At 43.7% G+C, this 23504-nt stretch overlaps 1 long non-coding RNA gene across 1 annotated transcript; it reads right to left on the bottom strand.

The window, feature by feature from the left end:
* Positions 1-1023: 1023 nt before the first annotated feature.
* LOC139833151 (uncharacterized) lies at positions 1024-15869 on the bottom strand. The gene is made up of 2 exons (XR_011748297.1): positions 15583-15869; positions 1024-1334 (listed from the first exon to the last, which is right to left on the bottom strand). It is a non-coding gene; the product is annotated as an uncharacterized lncRNA (long non-coding RNA).
* Between the last annotated feature and the right edge of the window lie 7635 nt (positions 15870-23504).

Raw genomic sequence — 23504 nt, 5'->3', positions numbered from 1 at the left:
GTATTTGTTGACCTTTATTCATCTCCACAAATATAAAAGCAGTTTGAAATCTTTTTTTTGCGTGTTTCTTTTTCGCGGAAAGCAGTTTAAAATCTAATTAGCTTGAAGTTCAGTTAGTACTCGATCTGATATATACAACGCTCATCTCCCTTGGGTACTAATCCTTTTCCGTTGTCTTATTTTGCCATGTGTTCGCACAGCCAGCTGGAAGAGTCATCCAGATTTTCTCCCCGGCGAGGATGGAGAGCGGTGAGGAGGAGACGGGGCGGCGTTTCTCCCCGGCAACCCCTAGGCTGGCTAGAGCACCGAGGGCGGCAAACACAGACAGGATTAGGAGTGGCAAGGAGGAGACAATTGTTGATGACAGTCATCCAGATTTTCATGCCATTCGATCATTTTATCCTTTTATGCTTAATATGTAACAAGGTCAGAACATCTCAAGTTTGTAGCACATGCTCTTAAGTTTACACGTATAGAAAAAAAAAAAGACATGAAGTGCTTGAACACAAGACTTCTCTGTACGAAACTAGCCTACCCTTTATCGGGAATATCTATTTACATCAACTGCAAACAGAAAAGGGTTCAAGGTCTTTAGCGAGCGTCAGTAGCATCTAGCCGAACCAGCAGGAACAAAGCCTCAGACAGATGACCTGGCAGCAGCGACCATCTAGTTGAGCAGCTCCCGGAGCGAATCTGGAGAAGTCACGGGAGGGCTGCACTTGAAACTCCCGGAGCGAACCTGGGCTGCCCCGTGCCATCTAGCGATGTTTGTATTGTTTCTCTTCCAGAATACCATGTTTCTAGGGTCTATCTGCATCACCTGGATCAACGAACGACGTGTTGCTAATCAGTAAATATGAAGTAGGGTGCTATGTTGAACGCATAATACAACTAATTAGCACATCACTGTTCTCTTTGATCATATGATGAGAAAGCAGCTGCAATCATGTTTCGAAATTCTGCAGATCCTTTTGTCCCCCACAAGCACCATTTCTATCTATTGAAATCACACTTCAAGCTACATAAATCAAAATGCATAATCTTTTATGCTACTGTGAAGTGTAAACCTCATGTTCTGAAACCAAACCGCTGTTGTAGTGTAGTGCATATAAACGTAGAAGATGTTCAACATTACGTTTGTAGCCTTCAGATTTTGCGGCATCAAATATACTGGGCAATCTGATCATGTTAATCGCTGCCATCGAGTTTTCAGAGGGTTCTGCACCATCATAGTCTTCTTCAACACCCAAAAGGACAGAAGGGTCTTCTCCGGAAGTATTGAAATAGGCGCCTCCTTCTTTGTCCAACAGCAATTCAGCCTGAATGACTTGCAGCTGGACAGCCCACATAAGCCACTCAGTCTAGCAACAGAAACAATAATTAATGGCACCCACAAAACAAAATTGGGCAGATTTTCTACCTCTAATTAAGTTATGTTCTAAGGTTAATCATTTCCAGGCACGATTCTGAATCAATGCTAACCTGAACCTCTCAGTCTAGCAAGGTATCAATCTGACTACTATGTGAATGCCTCCGTTGCTGGCATCCATGTAACTGAACCATGTTTTCAGAATAAAAGCTACAGTACTTAAGATCAAAACTAAGTGCTGCCAAACTCCACAGAACTGAAATCATAAGTGGACCCAGAAAATTTTCGAAGCCTGGGCAAGCCAAGGTTGGACTAAAAAAATTCGCATACGCACCAGTAAATATTAACGGCATCTCAAACGGTTTTACCCATTTTAGACACCAAAAGTGTTTATTTTGATTCGTATGGGTCATCCCGCGGAAATGCCACAGGCTTGCTCCTCCCCTAGTGTTGTAGTAAACTGTTTGTATCAACAAAACACTCCTCATTTGTGTAATCTAAAAAAATTTAGGTTCAATAACAGTACTACAAGTTCATTTCAGTAATCTTGATTCTAATTTGATAAATGGGCAGTGCTACAATTAAACTTGGGAACTACAAAAGCAAACTGCAAATCTGCAATCATGCAAACCAAAATCTCTTCTGCCCGCATATACCGAAATGGAGCCAGCTATTTTGTGGAATCGATCGGTACGTTCCAGCAATCCAGCTAAAGTTGGCCCAATGTGAGAGACAAAAATAGATCCTGGCTCAGTTTGTGGCCCATGATGGGCTGGTGTTGAGGCATAGCCCAAGAATTGACCAGTAAAGCCCGGGCACGGCAGCCTTTGAGGATGCTTTGTCGCTAACAAAACGTCTGTACGCCAGTGTCGCGCGCGAGCGAAGCCCGGGCAGTCGCCCGGGCAGCAGGGATGGTGCGTCCGCCCATGACTGAAATATAAGAGCGATGAAATTATTCATAGGTTTCTCTTTGGCCAAGAAGTCGCACTGCAATTTTGCAACGGCCGTCGGTTCTTGCAGTTGTCAAGCATCTCACCTCAGGGAAAAGAGCGAGGTGGGCACCAATCCTGAACAACCAAACGGCCAACACGCGGAATCAATAAGGGGAAAATCCAGGATGAGGCAAAAGAAATTCTAGCTTGCTCTGGACTGTCACACCTGCAACCATCGTGTGATTGTGCTGGTGGACAACGAGGTCCAGGGTGAGCTGGACTTGAGCCAAATAGGGGTTTGGTTTGTTGACCAAGTTGGTTGTGTGTGAGCTGGCGGTGGTGGACCCTGGGCCCCACTTGTAAGTGTGTTGCGTCTTGGTTAAAGGGGAGTTCCCTGTGTATCTGAAGGACATGTTGAGAAATGAGACGAAACTGAATTTCCCATCCTCTATTGCTTCTCTCATCCCCTCTGGCTGCTCTCCTCATCCCCTAAATCCCAATTCCCCTCTCCAATTCAGCCGCTGTGGTGATCCCCAATCATAGGGACATCACAATCTGGTATCAGAGCCTAAAATCCGCTCCGCTCGCGCTCCGATTTCTCGAGATCAGACCGGTAAAACAATCCCACCGCGAAAGGTGCGGTGTTGCTCCAGCGACGCTGCTCGAAATCCTTAGCGGGGTTCGGTTTGGTTCAGAGGTGAGCCGCGACGGCGCCATCTAGATCGGCTCAACCGTCGGCCCAAACTTTGTTTGTGCTGAACAAGATGGAGGACTTGCAGAAGACGATGCAAGAGTTGCTGAAAAATTTCGGCGAGATGCGTGTGGAGGTGAAGACGGTGACGACCGAGGTGCAAGGTCTCCGTCAGCAACTAGAGGAGTTTGGCGAGGATCTCGACGGGGTCAAGCGCCGCGTCAACGAACCGGGGAAGCCCGCCGCGCCACCTCGGGTGGAGATTCTGCAAGCAAACAAGGGTGTGGCCATGGCGCGCATGATGAACAAGGGGCCACCCCTCATCGATACATCCCCGCACTGCACCACCAACGCCGGATTCGCCACCGCCCCTTCATCACCCAAGGATGGACCCGGTGACGCGCCTATGGGCGATTTCGTCGTGCGACCACGCCGTCATGATTTTCCACGTTTCTCAGGTGAGACACCCTTGCTGTGGACGGACCTCTGCCTCACCTACTTCGACATGTACCGCGTTCCAGAGCACCATTGGGTTAGCACTGCGACCCTGCATCTTGATGGTCATGCCGCACTGTGGTTTCAGTCGTATAAGCGGAGAATTTGATTGATTTCATGGGATGCATTTGTGCAAGCACTTGTTGAGGAGTTTGGACAGGATGAATTTGATGGTCAGATGTCCAAGTTACTACACCTCCGACAGACAGGTACAGTTGCAGAATATAGGCTGGCATTTGAAGAGTGTATGTATCACTTGATCTCAGTCGATGACAGTCTCAGCGCTCGTTGGTTTGTGTCCCAGTTTGTTTTTGGCCTTCGTGATGACATTCGTTGTGCGGTTCGTTTACAAGCACCAACTAGCATCACCCGTGCTGCAGCTCTTGCTCGCATACAAGAAGAGGAATCTGAACATCATAGACCCAAGGCACGACCGGCTGTTCCGACAAAACACCCACCAACAACAGTGAATGACAATACAACTCAGCGTGTGGAGTGGCCCAAGAAGCAGGGCGCTGATGATTTCAACAGAGAACGTCAGTTGCGCGATTTTCGCCGCGCTAACAATCTCTGTTTCAAATGTGGTGACAAATACTCTAAAGAGCATCAGTGCAAGCGCTCCGGACAGTTACTGACCATCGAAGTTGGTGAATTTGGCGAGGTGTTGTCTGATGAGGCAGTGTTAGCATTGGAGTTATTAACTGAAGTCACAAATGGAATGGAAACTGCAGCGTGTTGTCATATTTCTATGGCTGCTTTGGCCGGCACAACTTCTCCAGAGACACTTCAACTCAGAGCTTTAGTGGGCAATCAAGTGATGATTCTTCTTGTTGATTCTGGCAGTACTAGCACATTTGTCACCAAGTCTTTTGCTCTGAGAGCTGGTTGTTCCATTTCCTCTGCGCCAGCAGTTCCGGTTAAACTTGCGAATGGACAGATGCTTGTTTCTGATGAACAGGTTAAAGGATTACAATGGTGGACTCAAGGTCATACCTTCAACACAGATATGCGCATATTGGATCTGGGCGCTTATGACGCGGTACTGGGAATGGACTGGCTGAAAAGTTGTGGCAAAATGACTTGTGAATGGACAGAGAAAACTCTAGAATTCCAACATGGTGGCAAGCAAATTCTATTGCAAGGAATACCGGAGAAATCCCAAACTGCTGTGACGGAATTATCAGCGGAGCAACTTCAGAAATGGATGATAGGCAACGAGGTGTGGGCTATGGCTGTCTTGGATCCAGTGTCAGTACTTGATGCAGATGCTAGAGTTACAGTGGCACCTGATCTGCAGTCAATACTCACAGAGTACTCTGATATCTTTTCTGAACCCAATTCTCTACCACCTCAAAGAGCTTTGGATCATGCAATAACTTTGGAAGCGAATGCAAGGCCGATCAATAATCGTCCTTATCGTTACTCGCCTTTGCAAAAGGACGAGATCGAAAGGCAAGTTCAAGAGATGTTAGCTGCAGGTCTGATTACACCAAATATGAGTCCGTTTGCTTCTCCCATTCTCTTGGTCAAGAAAAAGGACGGAACATGGCGTTTTTGCATTGATTATCGATGTCTTAATGAGCTTACAATCAAGAACAAGTTTCCTCTTCCAGTAATAGACGAGTTACTTGATGAACTTGCAGGCACAAAATTTTTCTCCAAACTTGACCTGCGTGCCGGTTACCATCAGATCCGGATGAGGCCAGCTGACGAAGAGAAGACGGCTTTTAAAACGCATCATGGTCATTTCCAGTTTAGAGTCATGCCGTTTGGTCTCACAAATGCCCCCGCAACGTTCCAGTGTATCATGAATGAAGTGTTTGCTCCGTTTTTGAGGAAGTTTGTCATTGTTTTTCTTGACGACATCCTGATTTACAGTCCATCATGGCAGGAACATTTGAAACACATTAAGATGGTGCTAGAAAAGCTCAGAGAGACACAATTTTATGCAAAGTTATCCAAATGCAGCTTTGGACAGACGAGTATACAATATTTGGGCCATATTTGTTGGGTCCAGCAGGATCAACTAGCTCTAGTTTGAGCCACAAAAGAATAAGATCAGAAATACCTTGGTCTGAAGATGATGCCATGCCTCCTCTTGTTTAATTGCTCACACCAGGATGGAGCAATTTGTGCTAGGTTCTTCCTAGTGCTTTAGTGCTAGCCTGATCGGTGGCTTGTTCTTGAGAGAGGGTGTGTAAGAGAGAAGGCAGAGAGCAGCAGCCATCTTCCACTTCCCCTCTTCTAGGTCATTTGACCCCTTTTATATGTTTAGCACTATGCACTAGGGGAACCAGCACCGTTGGATCAAAATCGATGTCTCCGATCAAGACAACACATAAGGATAGGTGGCCATTTACTGTAGAGCCGCCTTACTGTAGCTACAGTAGTGCCGCCCTACTGTAGCAGTCCAAAATATCTGACCTAGGAAAGCAGCCTAGATCACCAAAATATCCAACATTCTCCCCCTTGATCGTAAGGCTGATCATTATAAGCTCATTTTTTCAACAAAATAATGCACTAGGACGAAAAGATTATAATGGTCTGTTAGGTACCATTTAATCTAGTGACTATAGCACATTACTTCATATCAAAATGAACCTCTTTAATTTATGAGCTCCATAAACTTTATTCACATCATATATTAACTTAATTTACATAATTCTTTACATAAACATCATAAACATTACAGACTCATCTTTTGATAAAATGGTACACCAAGACAATAGGTTACAACAGTCAATTAAGTACTGCTAAACCAAGTGACTATGGTTCCCATCCGATCTCAAAATGAGCCCCTTTTGGGGAGATGGTGCCATAATAGTTCCAACTTCTCCAGGATTAAAAGCTTTCAACCAAACCCATGCCGGCAACATGCTCTCTAAATACGCTGGGTGGTAAGCCTTTCGTGAGCGGATCCGCTAACATAAACTTAGTACTAATGTACTTGATATCTATTGTTTGATCCTGGATTCTATCTTTCACAACAAGATACTTAATGTCAATAAATTTGCCAGCTGCACTTGATTTGTTGTTACTCGCATAGATCACTGCGGGTTGATTATCGCAGTATAGAGTGAGAGGCCTGGAAATGCTGTCAATCACTCTTAGTTCCGGGATAAAATTCTTCAACCATACCGCCTGCCCGGTTGCCTCATAACATGCTACAAATTCTGCCTGCATTGTCGACGATGCAGTAACAGTTTGCTTTGAGCTTTTCCATGATATAGCTCCTTTTGCAAGGGTGAAGATATAACCTGATGTGGATTTCTTAGTATCAACACACCCCGCAAAATCAGCATCTGAATAACCCACTATTTCGAGGTTATCAGATTTCTCATAAGTAAGCATGAGGCCTTTAGTACCTTGCAAATAACGCAAGACCTTTTTAGCAGCCTTCCAGTGATCCAGACTTGGATTGGACTGATATCTGCCAAGCATCCCGGTCACAAAAGCTAAATCAGGGCGAGTGCACACTTGTGCATACATAATACTCCCAACAATTGAGGCATAAGGAATTGACTTCATCTGCGCAGATTCATAATTATTTCTTGGGCACTGGAAAGTCCCAAATTTATCGCCCTTAACAATAGGAGCAGGCGAGGCTGAGCACTTATACATATTGTACTTTTTCAGTACCTTTTCAATATATGCTCTCTGAGATAGCCCCAAGATCCATCTGGATCTATCTCGGTGAATTTCAATTCCTAAAACATAAGTTGCTTCACCGAGATCTTTCATATCGAACTTTGAAGACAGGAATCTCTTGGTCTCCATCAACATATTTTTATCACTGCTGGCCAAGAGTATGTCATCAACATATAATATCAGGAAGATAAAATTACTCCCCCTGAACTTAACATAAACACAATTGTCCTTCTTATTTTCCTCAAAACCAAATTTTTTTATGACTTGATCAAATTTGATATAGCACTCTCTTGATGCTTGTTTCAAACCATAGATGGATTTCTTCAGATGACATCCTAAATGTTTGTTTTCTTCCATAACAAAACCTTCCGGTTGTGCCATGTAAACATCTTCGCGTAAGTCACCATTTAGAAATGCCGTTTTGACATCCATCTGATGTAGCTCTAAATCATAATGAGCCACGAGTGCCATAATTATTCTGAATGAATCCTTCGAAGAGACGGGTGAAAAAGTTTCATTATAATCAATCCCTTCTCTTTGAGTGAATCCTTTTGCCACAAGCCTTGCTTTAAACCTTTCGATATCACCCTTGGAGTCACGTTTGGTCTTATAGACCCATTTGCATCCAACTGTTTTGGCTCCTTCAGGGATTTCTACTAAGTCCCATACATCATTAGTGCTCATGGACTTCATTTCATCTTTCATAGCATCGAGCCATTTAGACGAATATTCACTTTCCATAGCCTCCTTAAATGAGGTGGGATCATTATCCAACACTGGCTCATTTGTATCCTCACTCATGTAGGTGAGATAATCATCAGGAATAGCAGGCTTTCTAGCCCGCTGTGACCTTCTAAGAGGCTCATTATTCGGCACATTAATAACAGTTTGAGACTGCTGATTATTTTCAATAAGAGCATCATTAGATGTGACATCTGGAACAGTCGCCGGTGTATCAGCAGGTGTTGCATTAGCAGCACGTTGCCTTCTTGAATACACTCGTAATTGCTGTCCTTGGTCCTTTTGTTGTCCAGTTATGTGAGCACCATCAGCTACAGGAGCTGAAACTTGAGGTGCAATTTCAGTATGTACTGGAAACACTGGCTCTTGGATTACAGGCATCGGGACATATTCCTGTTTTTCCTCCAAGACTATTTCTCTGGGAGTCATGCTCCCCCTCATCATATTACTTTCCAAGAACACAGCGTGTCTTGTTTCAACAAATTTCGTTGTCTGATTTGGACAATAAAATCGATATGCTTTAGATTTGTCAGGATAACCAATAAAATGGCAACTGACTGTCTTGGGGTCTAATTTTCCCATAACCGGATTAAAAATCCTTACTTCAGCAGGACAGCCCCATACATGAAAATAATTCAGGGTTGGCTTTTTCCCAGTCCATAATTCATACGGTGTTTTGGGCACCGATTTACTGGGAACCCTGTTAAGAATATGTGCTGCTGTTTTAAGGGCTTCCATCCATAAATTCACCGGTAAAGTGGAGTGGCTTAACATACTCCGCACCATATCCATAAGTGTGCGGTTTCTCCTTTCAGCCACCCCGTTTTGGCCGAGGTTCACCAGTCTTGAGTATTGGGCGGCAATGCCATTTTCCTGTAAGAATTTTGCAAATGGTCCAGGAATTTGACCATAAGTTGCATGTCTGCCGTAGTATTCACCACCACGATCAGATCTTACAACTTTAATTCTTTTATTGCACTGATTTTCAACCTCAGCTTTAAAAATCTTGAACTTGTCTAATGCCTCTGATTTTTTTTTAATTTGATAAAAATATCCATAACGGGAGAAGTCATCAGTGAACGTTATGAATGAATTATAACCGTCCACCGATCTCACATTAAACGAACCACATATATCCGTATGAATTAATTCCAAAACTCCCGTGCTTCGGTTTGCACCTTTCTTAATTTTCTTGGCATATTTTTCTTTGATGCAATCGATACAATGATCAACATCCGCATCGGAAAAATCAAGAGAAGGAAGAACTTGATCTTTAATGAGACGCTCAATCCTCCCCCTCGAAATATGGCCTAAACGGTAGTGCCATAATTTCGAAGAAGTCTCATTATCATTACGTTTGCGTTTGGTACCGACATTTATATTTGAGGTAGAATCCACATTATTTATATCATCACAAAGGGAAATTACATAAAGTTTGTCTTGTCGACAGGCAAGACCAACATTATTATTGTCATACATAATTATACATTGCTTATTCCCAAAGTGACACTCATAACTATCATCATCTAAACATGAGACGGAAACTAAATTCCGTTTCATTGAGGGTACATAAAGAACATTATTTAGCTGAAGCTTAAAACCGCCATGAAGTGTAAGAGTGAAGTCTCCAATCGCCTCGGCATAAGCTTCAACACCATTAGCAACTCTAATTGTTCTTTCCCCTCTTTTTAGGGTCTTCCTCATATTGAATCCCTGCAACGAATTTACAACATGAATTGTTGCACCTGAATCAATCCACCAAGTATTGGTGGCATAATTAACATAAAGGGATTCTTCAACAACAGTAATAGTGTCGGTACCTCTTTCTTTGAGCCATCTCTTGAAGCCAAAACAATCCTTTCGCCTATGCCCACCTTTTCCACAAAAGTGGCAAGCATTGGAATTATTTCCTTCAGCATTAGGCGCTTTTTCTGGCTTCTTTTGCTGTGAACCTTTTGAGGATTGGCCTTTTTCCTTGAACTTATAAGGCTTGGGCTTCACATATTCATTCACAAATTTTCTATACTTCTTCTTTTGTGAATGACCAAACTGATTAACATGATCAATTCTGTCAGCCTTAAGCCTTTCTTCTTCTTGCACACATCGCGCCATCATTTCATCAATCTCCCATTTAACATCCATCGCATTATAGTTGATCATAAATGGATCAAATTGGGGAGGCAAAGATGACATAATAAAATGGACGAGGAAACCATTAGAGATTTCCATCTCCATTGACTTTAGTTTGGCGGCCATGTTGCATTTTTTCATAATATGCTCTCGAAGACTTCCAGTGGGATCATATTTTTCATCAATTAGCCTTCTGATAAGACTTGTTGCATAAACTTTAGAAGACCCTTTAAATTGATGCTCAATTTTTGCAAAGTACCCTTTTCTTTGTCTCACAATCGTGAAGGGCTCCCCTCATACTCTGTGTAATGGAGCCCTTTATCATCATAAGGCATTTGCGATTAGAGTCATCCCACTTAGCCTTAATAATGTCATATTCCTTCTTGAGGGCTTCATAATTTTCATTATTTTCTTTAGGCACCTCAGGAGGATCATTAAGGAGAGCATAATCAATATTGAGTAAGGCCATAGTGATCTCAAGCTTCTCCTTCCACATGACATAATTGCTGCCATTTAGCTGTTCGATGCCATTTAGCATTCCAGCAATATTAGAGACATTAGTTGCTGCAAAAGAAAAATTCAAAAAATGCTTTAGTAAGCATCATCATAATCATCATTAAATTTTATTGATCAAATTCAAATCAGCTTTGGCCAGAGATGAAAATGAACAACAAAATTTTGTGGACAAATATTCATCAATTAGCTTTGGCCAAATTGATAAATAGAAGCCACACATTAATGATCCTCATTCATTATTTTCTTTTACCGACCCGGTTCACATCAGCTTTGGCCAGAAGTGAAACAGACCAATAAAAGAATTTTGCAGTTAAAATGCCCGTCAAACAACTTTGGTCAGAATGACAAGGCATAAAACCACACTTTATTTGAGGATCCATAAACTTTATTTTGCAGCGAAAGCATTATCACATAATAATTATAGTGATAAATATCACCATAATTCATTAATCATAAATAAACTAAATAATAAAAGTAATATCAACATGTAAATTAACTAAGCATGACAATTAAAATTGTGGCCTAAAATAAACATAATAAGCATAATCAATTTATCCAGAAAAAATAGCCCTGAAAAGATATTTATTTCAGCCCTAATTTTTTTTTTATTATTATTAGCATAATAATCCTGCTGAACTGGGCCAAAATTGGCCCAGCCCAGCACTTAGCTCCCCCTGATCCCCTCTTGGGCCACAGCCCATTAGCAATACGCCTGGACGACCTGAACCGTCGGATGCGATCCGACGGCCAGGAACGACCGCAGCTGGAACAAAACCAGCTCACCGTCGCCCGGTTCCCGGCGAAAAAACCCTAGCCCCCTTTCTTTCTTCCTCCTCTCCTCTCCCGACAGCGATGGCGACGCCGAGCGACCAAGAGGCGGCGACGGCGAGCACCACGCGACAGGGAAGAAGACTCGGCGTCACCCAGGCCCTCTCGCCGGAGTTGCGTGCAGCTTTGGCCAGCGCGCAGCTCCGTTGAGCGGCTCTGGGCGGCGCCTCCGTGCGAGGCAGGCGCGCGCGTGCGGGCGTCCCCGCGACGGCGACCTCCCCTCACCATTCTCCAGCACGGCTGCGAGCTCCAGCGGCGACAAGCGCACGTAGAGACGAGCTGCCGGCGGTGCGACGGACGGCGAGGCCGCTCGGGTTTGAACCCGAGCACACCTGCCAACATTAGAGAATGGCTCCGACGCCGCCGTGGCCAGCGATGACGACGAGGCCCATAAGGTAATCGTCCGCTTCTTAATCTTGAATTAGGGTTAGGGTTCCTCCAAAAATGGGGAATTTCATAATTTAGGGTTTCGGTAATTTTGGGGATTTTTCTTTAGGGTTGATTACGGCATCAAGTCAACCAATCCCCACTTCAATTCATGCTTGACCGAAACCATGTGCATCAAAACAGGGGAAATTTTCATCATGTTAGGGTTCCGGATTGGGGAAAATCATCAAGATTTGTGCATAATTAACTTATTTCCCCTTTAAATCTTAATCAATCTTAAACCAGAAGCTCATAATTGAGGAGGGGAAAAGAGGACAACATTTCTAGGGTTTCTGGAAAAAATAGGAATTTAACATAAGAGCTTTAATTCCTTTAGTTAATAGCTCAAATTGAAACCCTAGAGTGTCACATAGTCTGTTAGGGCTTGGAGTTTGAGAAAACAGGGCTTAAACTTAAGGCATGATTAATAACCAGGAAGAACAGCCTTTAAACATAAGCATAAAATACTTTCACAGAAGCAACTTGGGCATATGCCTTGACTTGGTGACAACATAAACACATGGGTATGTGCATATGCCCTTGATCTTGATCTTGGCTTGATAAATCAAGCATGAATCTTAACATAAGAGGGCTCAAACTTAAGAGCTAAATGGCTCTGATACCATTGTTGGGTCCAGCAGGATCAACTAGCTCTAGTTTGAGCCACAAAAGAATAAGATCAGAAATACCTTGGTCTGAAGATGATGCCATGCCTCCTCTTGTTTAATTGCTCACACCAGGATGGAGCAATTTGTGCTAGGTTCTTCCTAGTGCTTTAGTGCTAGCCTGATCGGTGGCTTGTTCTTGAGAGAGGGTGTGTAAGAGAGAAGGCAGAGAGCAGCAGCCATCTTCCACTTCCCCTCTTCTAGGTCATTTGACCCCTTTTATATGTTTAGCACTATGCACTAGGGGAACCAGCACCGTTGGATCAAAATCGATGTCTCCGATCAAGACAACACATAAGGATAGGTGGCCATTTACTGTAGAGCCGCCTTACTGTAGCTACAGTAGTGCCGCCCTACTGTAGCAGTCCAAAATATCTGACCTAGGAAAGCAGCCTAGATCACCAAAATATCCAACAATATTATTTCTGACCGTGGAGTAGCGACTGATCCCGAGAAGACAACAGCTATGGAACAGTGGCCATTACCAACTACAGTCACTGAGCTCCGGGGTTTCTTGGGCCTTACGGGATACTATCGGAAATTTGTGCAAAATTATAGCATCATCACAAAACCCCTGACTCAGCTTCTCACAAAGAAAGGCTTTCAGTGGTCACCAGAAGCCACAGCCGCATTTGAGCAATTGAAGACAGCAATGATCAGTACACCAGTTCTAGCATTACCGGATTTTAACTTGCCTTTCACAGTTGAAACGGATGCTTGTGACACCGGCGTGGGGGCTGTGTTGATGCAATGTGGCCATCCAATTGCTTACATGAGCAAGGCCTTGGGGATTTTGAATCGCAAGTTGTCTGTATATGAAAAGGAATTCTTGGCTGTTATCATGGCAGTGGATAAATGGCGACAATATTTGCAAATTGGGCCTTTCACTATTCTCTCAGATCATAAAAGTCTTTCCAACCTATGTAATCAGCAATTGACTTCGGATCTGCAAAGAAAAGCCATGTCCAAATTAGTGGGTTTGCAGTTCACTATCAAGTACAAGAAAGGGGCGGAAAATGGTGCAGCTGATTCATTATCTCGGGTTGGTCAAGTTCTTGAAGCACAGACAATATCTTCATGCAAACCTGACTGGATTCAAGAAATTCTCAATTCCTATACAACTGATGCAAATGCCTCAGCTATTATGCAGGAGCTTGCAGTTCATTCACCATCTGAACAAGGGTATGCTTTACATCAAGGATTGATCTACTATAAGGACCGGATATTCATTGGAGCAAATATGGCTTTACAAACCAAGATAATTGCTTCCTTACACGACAGTGCTGTGGGTGGTCACTCAGGGATACAAGTTACATACAAACGTATCAAACAGTTGTATTTCTGGTCTGGTTTGAAAGTGGCTGTGGAAGATTATGTGAAGAAATGTATGGTGTGTCAGCAGGCGAAGCATCCTCACACTAAGCCAGCTGGTTTGTTACAACCTCTTCCACCACCTACAAAACCTTGGGCTGAAATCACAATGGATTTCATTGAAGGTTTACCTCTCTCTGAAAATGCAAACACCATTTTGGTAGTAGTGGATCGTTTGACAAAGTATGCCCACTTCTTGGCTCTCAAACATCCTTACACTGCTGCTTCAGTGTCCAAGCTATTTATTGATCAGATAGTTCGTCTTCACGGCGTTCCTCTTATGATCATCTCAGATCGTGACAATATCTTCACGAGCCAGTTCTGGAAGGAGCTCCTCAAAGCTTTGGGCACAAAACTGCACTACAGTACTGCCTATCACCCACAGACCGACGGTCAAAGCGAACGCGTCAACCAATGTCTTGAGCAGTATCTGCGTTGTGCGGTGCAAGACAATCCGAAGCACTGGAAGAAATGGATTGCTATGGCGGAATTCTGGTACAATTCTAGTTTCCACACCGCCCTGGGCTGCACTCCTTTCAAGGCTTTGTACAGGGTGGAACCAAATTTCGGCGCCATGCCTAACCTTGTTGTCACTGAGTCCTCTCCGGTGGTAGAATCAGCTTTGGAGTATCAAGCTCAGACTGAACTGCTCCGAGCTCAGCTCATCCGTGCTCAACAACGTATGAAAACTTATGCTGACAAGAATCGCATAGAGAGACAATTCACAGTGGGGGAGCAGGTGTTGTTGAAGTTGCAACCTTATGCTCAACAGTCCGTGGTCAACCGCCCATATCCAAAATTGTCTTACAAATACTTCGGGCCTTACAAGATTGTTGAACGAATTGGAGCAGTTGCGTATAAACTGGAGTTACCGGAGTCAGCTAAGGTACACCCGGTTTTCCATGTCTCACAATTGAAACCTTTCACTGCAAACTATACTCCTGTCTACAGCACTTTGCCGTCAGTACCAGACCTGGTAGCTACTACTCCAGTTCCAGTCTCCATTCTTCAGCGTCGATTGGTGAAGAAAGGCAATGCTGCGTCGCCACAAGTGCTGATTCGTTGGGCACATGTACCTGATGAGTGTGCCACCTGGGAAGATTACTACGTGCTCAAGAGTCGCTACCCTGACGCTGCACTCTGGGATGAAGAACAAGAGCAGGCTCCGCCTCAAGGGGAGGCAAGTGTCACACCTGCAACCATCGTGTGATTGTGCTGGTGGACAACGAGGTCCAGGGTGAGCTGGACTTGAGCCAAATAGGGGTTTGGTTTGTTGACCAAGTTGGTTGTGTGTGAGCTGGCGGTGGTGGACCCTGGGCCCCACTTGTAAGTGTGTTGCGTCTTGGTTAAAGGGGAGTTCCCTGTGTATCTGAAGGACATGTTGAGAAATGAGACGAAACTGAATTTCCCATCCTCTGTTGCTTCTCTCATCCCCTCTGGCTGCTCTCCTCATCCTCTAAAACCCAATTCCCCTCTCCAATTCAGCCGCTGTGGTGATCCCCAATCATAGGGACATCACATGGACCCTCTGAAATTTTTACAATGAACAAGCTGGTAAATATGTTCAAGCAAACACAAAACAAATTTAGAAGTGATGAACTAGCCAAAGTTATTGAAATTTAAATTTAAGCAAGATGCTTCCACCTATACAGAGATAACCTAAGATAACTGGTCCTGCACGCGGCCGTGGCCACACCATTGACACCAATCATACCAGCACCACCTCAAGCGAGAGTAATGGACACGCGCATCAAAGGTACACACGCATACCTGGGGCACGATGAACTCGTGGACGACCCCGCGCTCCCGGTCGTGGACGGTGACCTTGTGGGTCGCGACGCCAGACGCCGCGGCAGCGGGCGCCTACTGCAGCTCCGAGGCGCGCGCCCTCGTGTTGAGTCCCCGCGACGGGCCGACGGGCGGCGACTCGCGACGGGGGGGAGGGGCGGCGGCGGGGTGGCTGCAGGGCGGCGGCTGCGGGGCGGTGGCGGGCGCTCGTGGGAGAGTTCTTTATCCGATCTGATTCTTATTTTCTTTTATTTGGAATACTGATTAAAACGTCCGTTCCGGAGCTCTTTTACGGTGTCATATCACTATAGAACTTATAGCAAATTTATCGCAGATTTAATCAACGGTCACGAAAAATTACATTAGACGAAACCAAAATTCAATTAGACGGAACCAAAGTTACATGCCAATCAACCTAAAAGAGCTATCTGTATGAAAATTTCATGTGGTGCAACCAAAACAACTTCTAGTGCCCAATTATCTGACTACGATTTCTGTAGAATTTCACATGTCACGACATTCTATTCCGATGTTTCTTTTATTCTTATCTTGCGATCTGAAGAGACAGGAACCCTAGGATACGAGTAGATGTGTGCCACCCTGTTGCTTGTGCAGTTTACCAGTAGTCCAGAACACAAGAGTTTGTACCTTAATTCTGAAATAGAGTAGGATTTGATTTATTATATCTGGAGACATAGCTTTTTCTTATACAACTGTACCAGATGGTAATACACATCTTATCAGGAGGCACCATTAGGGCAACCCACCTCTGTGCTTTTCAGTTAATGTGGAAATTTCCAGTTATAGTGAAAATAAAGATCGTCTTGATGGCAACTATAATTTGGAGGAATAAACTGTATACCATCTTTTCTTTGGAGATGTCCATTTACTGGAAACTATTGGGACTTTATTTGTCAACAAAAGACATAAATCCTGTACTTTAAGCTTTTGAATATATCAAAGACAAGCTAATGTTCCCTTCAACATGGATATCATCATACGTGCAACATGGGGGGGTCTATGGATTGTCAGAAACAAGATAATCTTCAGAGATGAAAATCCAACATTCAGAAATGGAAGCAAACATACATGTATGAGCTAGCCATGGTTGGGCATAGAGCAAAACTAACACAGGCAACACAATTTAGATGGCTTAGATATCAATAATCAGGTTTTTAAAACTTATTTAACCGTTGGCTTTGTACATGCTCTTCGTAAAAAAATTACTTTTATATAAACAAAATTGCAGTGAGGATTTTCGTCATTGTTTTGCCTACAAAGAAGATCGTTTTGACCTTAGATACGATTGGTTCAATAGTTCTCAGTACAATCAGAGCGTGATTATAAACAACGTTCAGTCCATGCTCAACACTAACCATACAGTCAGGGGTGTCGTCTATGTAAAAAGCTGGATATCTCTTTAGCCAATAAATATTCAGAATTGCCTTCTAGCTTCAGTAGTTTCTGAATTTGGCAAGAAGCTCTGCTGTTTCTGAATATATCATGCTTTTCTTCTTCCACACTAGCAACTGGCAAAACCAAGAAAGGCTTTTCACTTTTCACGAGAACAGACTCAGATCTAACATTTATTCGAGGTTACACTATTACTCCTGCTCCAACACGAGCAACTTACTCTCGGCACAAAGAAGGCCCCTTTCTGGTACCACTTAATAAATAGAGTAAAACAGCAATAGCTGCTGTAGCGAAAACGAAGATACTCTTTGATGAAGTTCAGGTCTGCTAGCTATAAATCTGCCCAGACCAAAAAACGAGAGAAAGGCCAGCTACCTACAAACTCCATCGTTCCTGTTGATCGACCGATCTAGGCTTTTGCCATCGGCGCCAGGAATGTGCGCTTGTCGGCCTCCTTGCCGTAGCTTGCATTGTGATTGAACGTCCCCGGGGACGACTCCATGGCCTCCCTATCATCCTCCGCGATCGGGTCGAGCTTCCTCGGCAGCCTTGCGCGCCTGATGATCGACGCCATCTTCGAAGGCGTGACCTCCATAGTGATCCGAGCCGCGAACTGAGCCATTATATGCTAAAATATAGCAAAGCTAAAATTCTTGAAGCTGGGATGGTAAATTGTATAAGCAAGAAAGAAGAAATGGGAGTGTAGAACGAGAAGGGAGGAAGCTCAAGGGGGGATGTGTATTTGCTGAATGCGGTTTGTTTTTGATACCACAAGGTGACCAATGGGGCTGCTTTATATAGCCTATGATATATGATATTTTTTTCTTCCGAGAGCACGCGGAAACTTCTGGAGGGTATTTTGCGCACGAGGAAATGAGAGACGGGGTCCCCGGAAATGTTTCTGTTTTGTGGGAGGAATGAATGAGAAGATAGTGAAAGATGGAAACGAACGGCGAGCATCAACCAGACTGAAGAAGTGAAGATGGCAGGGCATGTCAAGCGTTACGTCGATATACGGCCACGTGTGGTCTTTTGGCTGTGCGTCTACCGATATTATGCCGAGTGAACTTTTCTAGCCGTACAAGTGTACGAGCTAGAAAAAGATGGTCTTCATACTTTTCAAAGTGTCATTCAAAAACACAGAATAAACGAACTGTAGCCGTGTAAATTGTACTGTACAATTACTTTGCTAGTTTGCTCAACAAGCTGCAGCGCGACACGAATATTTTGAGTGTCAAATTGCAAAAAAAAAAACTTGGTGTGTTGTACAGCTATCATTTTTACCTCTCCTCGTTCGTATTATGTCAAATATTTTTGGGCCATGATATGTTGAGTGGGTAAGTCTTGCAAGCGCTGCGGTACTGGCTTTTGTTTTATTTGGGTTGTAACATGAAAGCCATGCATTAGGTTTCTCATATATGAACTGGCTGCAGTATTGATGACTATACTACAACGAGAACAATATAATTAAGCGATGGAGTTTGGCGCCAAGAAGTTAGAGCATCTCTAGCCGTCTCCCCGGGAAGGTCCCCAGGATGTCCTTTCTTCATCCGGATGACGAAAACGGTCCAATTGCGTCCCTGGATCCTCGTTTTCGTTCGGATTTGGGCTTTCATCCATCCGGGGAGCCCAGATCATCCCCGCCCCCCTGGGGAGCGCTCGAGGACTCCGGACGAAACGAAAGCGCGGGAAACACCGAGAAAACTTCCCGCGCGGCTGGTGGCCCCGACTTGTCGGCGAGAAAGTCCGATCGTCGTCCTCATCGCATCGTCTTCTGCGCGCTGTAAAAGCCTACCGCCGGTCAGTCTTCGCCGGACGCGTAGCTTCCACGCGACGAGTTAATGTCGTCGCCTCGGATTCACGCGCGTCGCCCTCTATTTATCGCCGAACTACCGCGTCTGACCGCATTCACCATGCCGTTTCGGCATGTAGATGGCCGCTATTAATTTTAGTTTATGTTTTCATCTGGCCGAATTCAAATATATGTACGAATTCGGCCTACATATGTACGAACTCGTCTATATATGTTAAATATCTTTCAATTTCGCTTATGTTTGAACGAATTTCGTCTTGTTTTATCCGAATTCGCCGTTTTTTGTCAAAACTTTTCATCCATCCTGAGCTTACCGCTGGGAAAATGGGCCTCCCCAGGCTAAAAATTACATCCATCCGGCGCTAAATAGCGCCGGATTTCGGCCTGGGGAGCCCAACGGCTGAAGATGCTCTTAGAGTGGCTTACCAAGGAATTTATATCCGGATTTGGGTGTCACACATGTGTTTGTTTGCTCACACATTAGAGCTTGACACTTTTTGATGTGTTGCAATTTTCATGGCTAGACCTTTATACTTTGAGGGCTGCGACGTAATGGAACTACCATTTTCTAAAGAAACAAAGCACAATTGGAGTTTATTGTAGGACTGGACATTTTCCTTTCTAAAGAGGAAGAGAAAATAATGGGTAAGAAAACATCCATTGAAACAATCTAGAACGGAAATAACAATAGACGGAACAAATATTTTTTTCCTCACAAAACTTGCTTAATAGTTGTCAACATATTTTCAATATAATAGGAACATGACGATTCATATGAACTATATAGTATCCGAGCATCTCTATCGCAATGCCCCATTATTGATTTTTTGTTGGTAAAATCATGCCATATTTACTTATCAATGTCAGGTTTCCGGGTCGTTTTAGTTTTTTTACAATTACGGGCAATGTCAGTTTTTTTTTTGAAATAAGGCAAGAGGACTTACCATTTTCGTTCATTAAAAAAAACTTTTTAGAGAGGTCTTACAAACCAAGTATTGGTCAAGCTCGACCAAGACAAATATATTAAAAGCCTACTCTCGTGACATTACATTACTCAACACCGGCCTTTGCCCCAGCGAGGCACCACAAAGCTGCCTCCTCTTTAATTTTGTACACAAGCATGGTTGATATGGAGGCCCGGTTTCTTCTAAACATGAGCATTTCTTTCCTTCCAAATCTCCCAAGATACCAACATTGTAAGAGAAGCCATTGCTTTCCTTGAGGGGCATTCTTGTGTATGCTCTCAACCCTCCACTCTTTGACGGAACTCATGCCGTGTCAATTTTTTGGCTGAATGTTAATAAGGCCAAGCCTGTTTTTTAAGGTGGTTCGTGAAGCGGCATTTGGAAAAAAGATGGAAAGCCGATTCTTGAACTTGGTTACAAAGTTCGGAAAGATCAAATTTTCGAAAATTCAATTTAGCTCTCGGGTCCATATGCTCCATCTACCAAAAAAATATTTTTCAAAGTGTTGAAAATTTTTGACAAAAAATTCTACATGTACATCTCCACAATATGTGTGCATTCGTCAAGTAGAAAGCGAAAAAAGAATGATATTTTTGTGGTCTAAGTAGAAAAGAGAAATTTTATCTTGCGAAAAGCCTTATTTTCAGAACCGAACTTTGTCTTTTTTACACACGCCACACGACAAGTCGATTTTTTATGAAACGACTTTGTGAGCGCGTAGCACCTGAATATGTAGGTGTGATTTTTGTGTTTCAAATATTTTGACATTTTAAGATGTGTCTAATATGCATTTCGAAATAAAGAGAGCATATGCTCCCATGAGGCAAAACAAAACTCCTTTTTTCCCCACAATTTTGCCATCCTCTCCATTCGAGTCTATTCTCCGTCCAAACTCTATTTTCAAGAATCAACCATGTGAAGATCTTATACTTTGGAGGAGCCGATGGCTTCCAAACCAAGAAGGACATGACGGATTTAGTGAGGAATTATGAAAATAGGTGTGCTTGGATTGTTTCATATTGTGGACATTAGATATAATTTACTACGTGAATCTATTGATTAAGGGCTATTTGATAAAATGCTCCGCTTTACTTTGCCATTTGCCTCAAAAGGCATATTTACTTTGGCATGGTTAAAATGCCCCGCTTTACATTGCCTGTTTGCTAAAAATGCCCTGTTTGGGGTTACGGTTCTAGTTGAAATAATCTCCTTCTAGTCTAATCTCTAACCGGGCTAAGCTTTTATCTCTTTGGCTTATATCTCAGACGTACGAACAGTCAGGCTACGCCGGCCCGGCGAAGAACCCGTCCAACTGTCGCGACCAAGCCCTCAGCGCCGTCCCCTCTCTCGCCGCTGTCGATATTGTCTTCGCCATCTCTCCCTTTCTCTCTTTGGCCGGCCGTGCCGAGAAGGGCAGCTGTTGTTGCGGCAGCAACCAGACCACCAAGTCACCCATCCTCGTTCATGACGCCAAGATTGAGGCCTGCATGGCCTTCAAAGCCATCTCGGTCCTCCGTGGTCGTCGGTGAGGTCCGGGATGCGCCGCCACCGTCCTCCATGGTCGCCGGTGAGGTCACCCTAGGCCCTAGCACAGGGACGCCGGGGGGGCGGGGAGGGGGCGGCGGAGAGGGACAAGGCGAGGAAAAGAGAGCGGTGCTGGGGCTCGGTCGGGGCGGCCGGCCGGTCGTGACCATCGCCGGCGTCGCCTGCGTACTCGTACGGGACAGAGATGCAGTTGGGCCGGTGTCCAGCTTTGGATCAATCCACTCAAGGGCATAGCGGGAGATTAGATTAAGAGGAGATTGTTTCAGCTAGTAATCAGGTACCAGTAAATCACCAAACTGGGCATTTTAGCAAATGGGCCATGTAAAGCAGGGCATTTTAGCTATGCCAAAGTAAATGTGCCCTTTGAGGCAAATGGCAAAGTAAAGTGGGGCATTTTATCAAATAGCCCATTGATTAAAGAGCACACGATAGGTTGCTGCTAATTCTTGGATCCATCAAAATACAAAACACACCAAGTATTATGTAATCTATATGCTAGGATGTCTATGAACGATGAGAAAATGACTCTGCCAAGGTATCCTCACAGCGATGGCAGCCGCATGGCGACACAATAGGTTGTTTTCATCACCTTTTAGTGATCGATGAGGCAATCAAACGAGATTGTGATGCCTATATCAATTCATTTCAACGCATGAGAGGGATGGATGTGTTAAAGTAAATATGTTGTTGCACATCTTCCCATCAGTTAAAACTTTTAAGATATTGACTAGTGCATCAATTCTATATGATATTAGAGCTAAGAGGACTCAAGTTCAAGACTGCTCACGTAGTATTAATAAAAAAAAGGCAGCCAACATCAAACCCTCGTTAAGCACGTCCAGATTTTTGGGATAGTTGGCTAGTGCAACAATTCTGCCACGTCCATTTATGTCCTAGAACCTCAAAAGGTAGGGCCATATTGGTCGTTGTTTTGGCTTTTGTGCATCACTAAGATACGATGCATTTAAAAAATAAGAAACAAACACCCTTGGTTAGCATTGTGATGATTTTTTTCTCTTGCAGAGATGTAGTAGTTAGTTGAAATCACCATTTACTTGGATGTGATGATAATAGCTCACAAGAACAACATATATCCCTCCAAATAGATTCAACCGTTCAACACAATGCCAAAAACCGTACGAGTGAATCAAGAGAAAAAGAAAGAAAAAGCTAATATGAAATAGAAAACCATTTGACCGGAACAACATGGTATAGTGACCGGTCACCAAGAATAAGCTTTGCTTTCAATGCCAATGGCACCACCACTGATGTGTGCCGTTCATTGTGCCAGCTCTCCGCCGATGAGAGTCACCCGTTGGAAGTTACCATCAGTCAGCACACGGTCGACAGCGCAGTAGGCCAGCCAAGATGCAGCGGCCTAGATTGGCCAGTGCCGCGATATCCTTATGTCAATTAGCAGAATTGCCGTGCAGGTGCAGTATCGTGGAGGTGTAGTAAAAATAAATACACTCATGCGACACATCAGTCTACACACAACTCCCACGTTCACAATACATAAACCTGACAATTCACAAGCAACAAAACTCCAATTGGTATAGGATAAATATGAAATCATCATTAACCCTCATGAGAGCCTTCTATCACCACAAACTCATACTTATAGCAGTAAAGAAGAACGATCGATTATCAGTAGCAAGGGAAACAGTATTTTGTTATAAAAACACTCAGATGCCATTGAGATGATGATACACGGAGGGAAGACACCATTTTGGTACGAAAAAAATGGAACGTGAGCTCAGAAGATAATAAGGGTCATGCCCAGTGTTGGAAAAGGCGACGCCTAGGAGACGCTTACTCACGCTTAAGCACTAGACGATGGACAAACGCCTCGCCTAGGACATAAGAGAAAGTCTAGGCAGGGCAACCATGAAATTGTCTTTCCCATGAAGAAATCATGACATATTTCACTGTCGTGACATATGGGACATATTCTAATGGTAGTTGATAGTAATTTACTCATTAACATGCTCTAGATTAATATATATTCACATATGTTTAACCTATTTACACACTTTATAGTACAAACTATATGCCCACCTAGGCTACGCCTAGGACGCTGATACGTCTCAAACGTATCCTTAATTTCTTATGTTCCATGCTACTTTTATGACAATACTCACATATTTTATACATACTTTACATCATTT

Source organism: Lolium perenne, chromosome 7, assembly GCF_019359855.2.
Source record: "Lolium perenne isolate Kyuss_39 chromosome 7, Kyuss_2.0, whole genome shotgun sequence".
NCBI classification, from domain to species: domain Eukaryota; kingdom Viridiplantae; phylum Streptophyta; class Magnoliopsida; order Poales; family Poaceae; genus Lolium; species Lolium perenne.
This window is presented reverse-complemented; position numbering and strand designations above follow the sequence as displayed.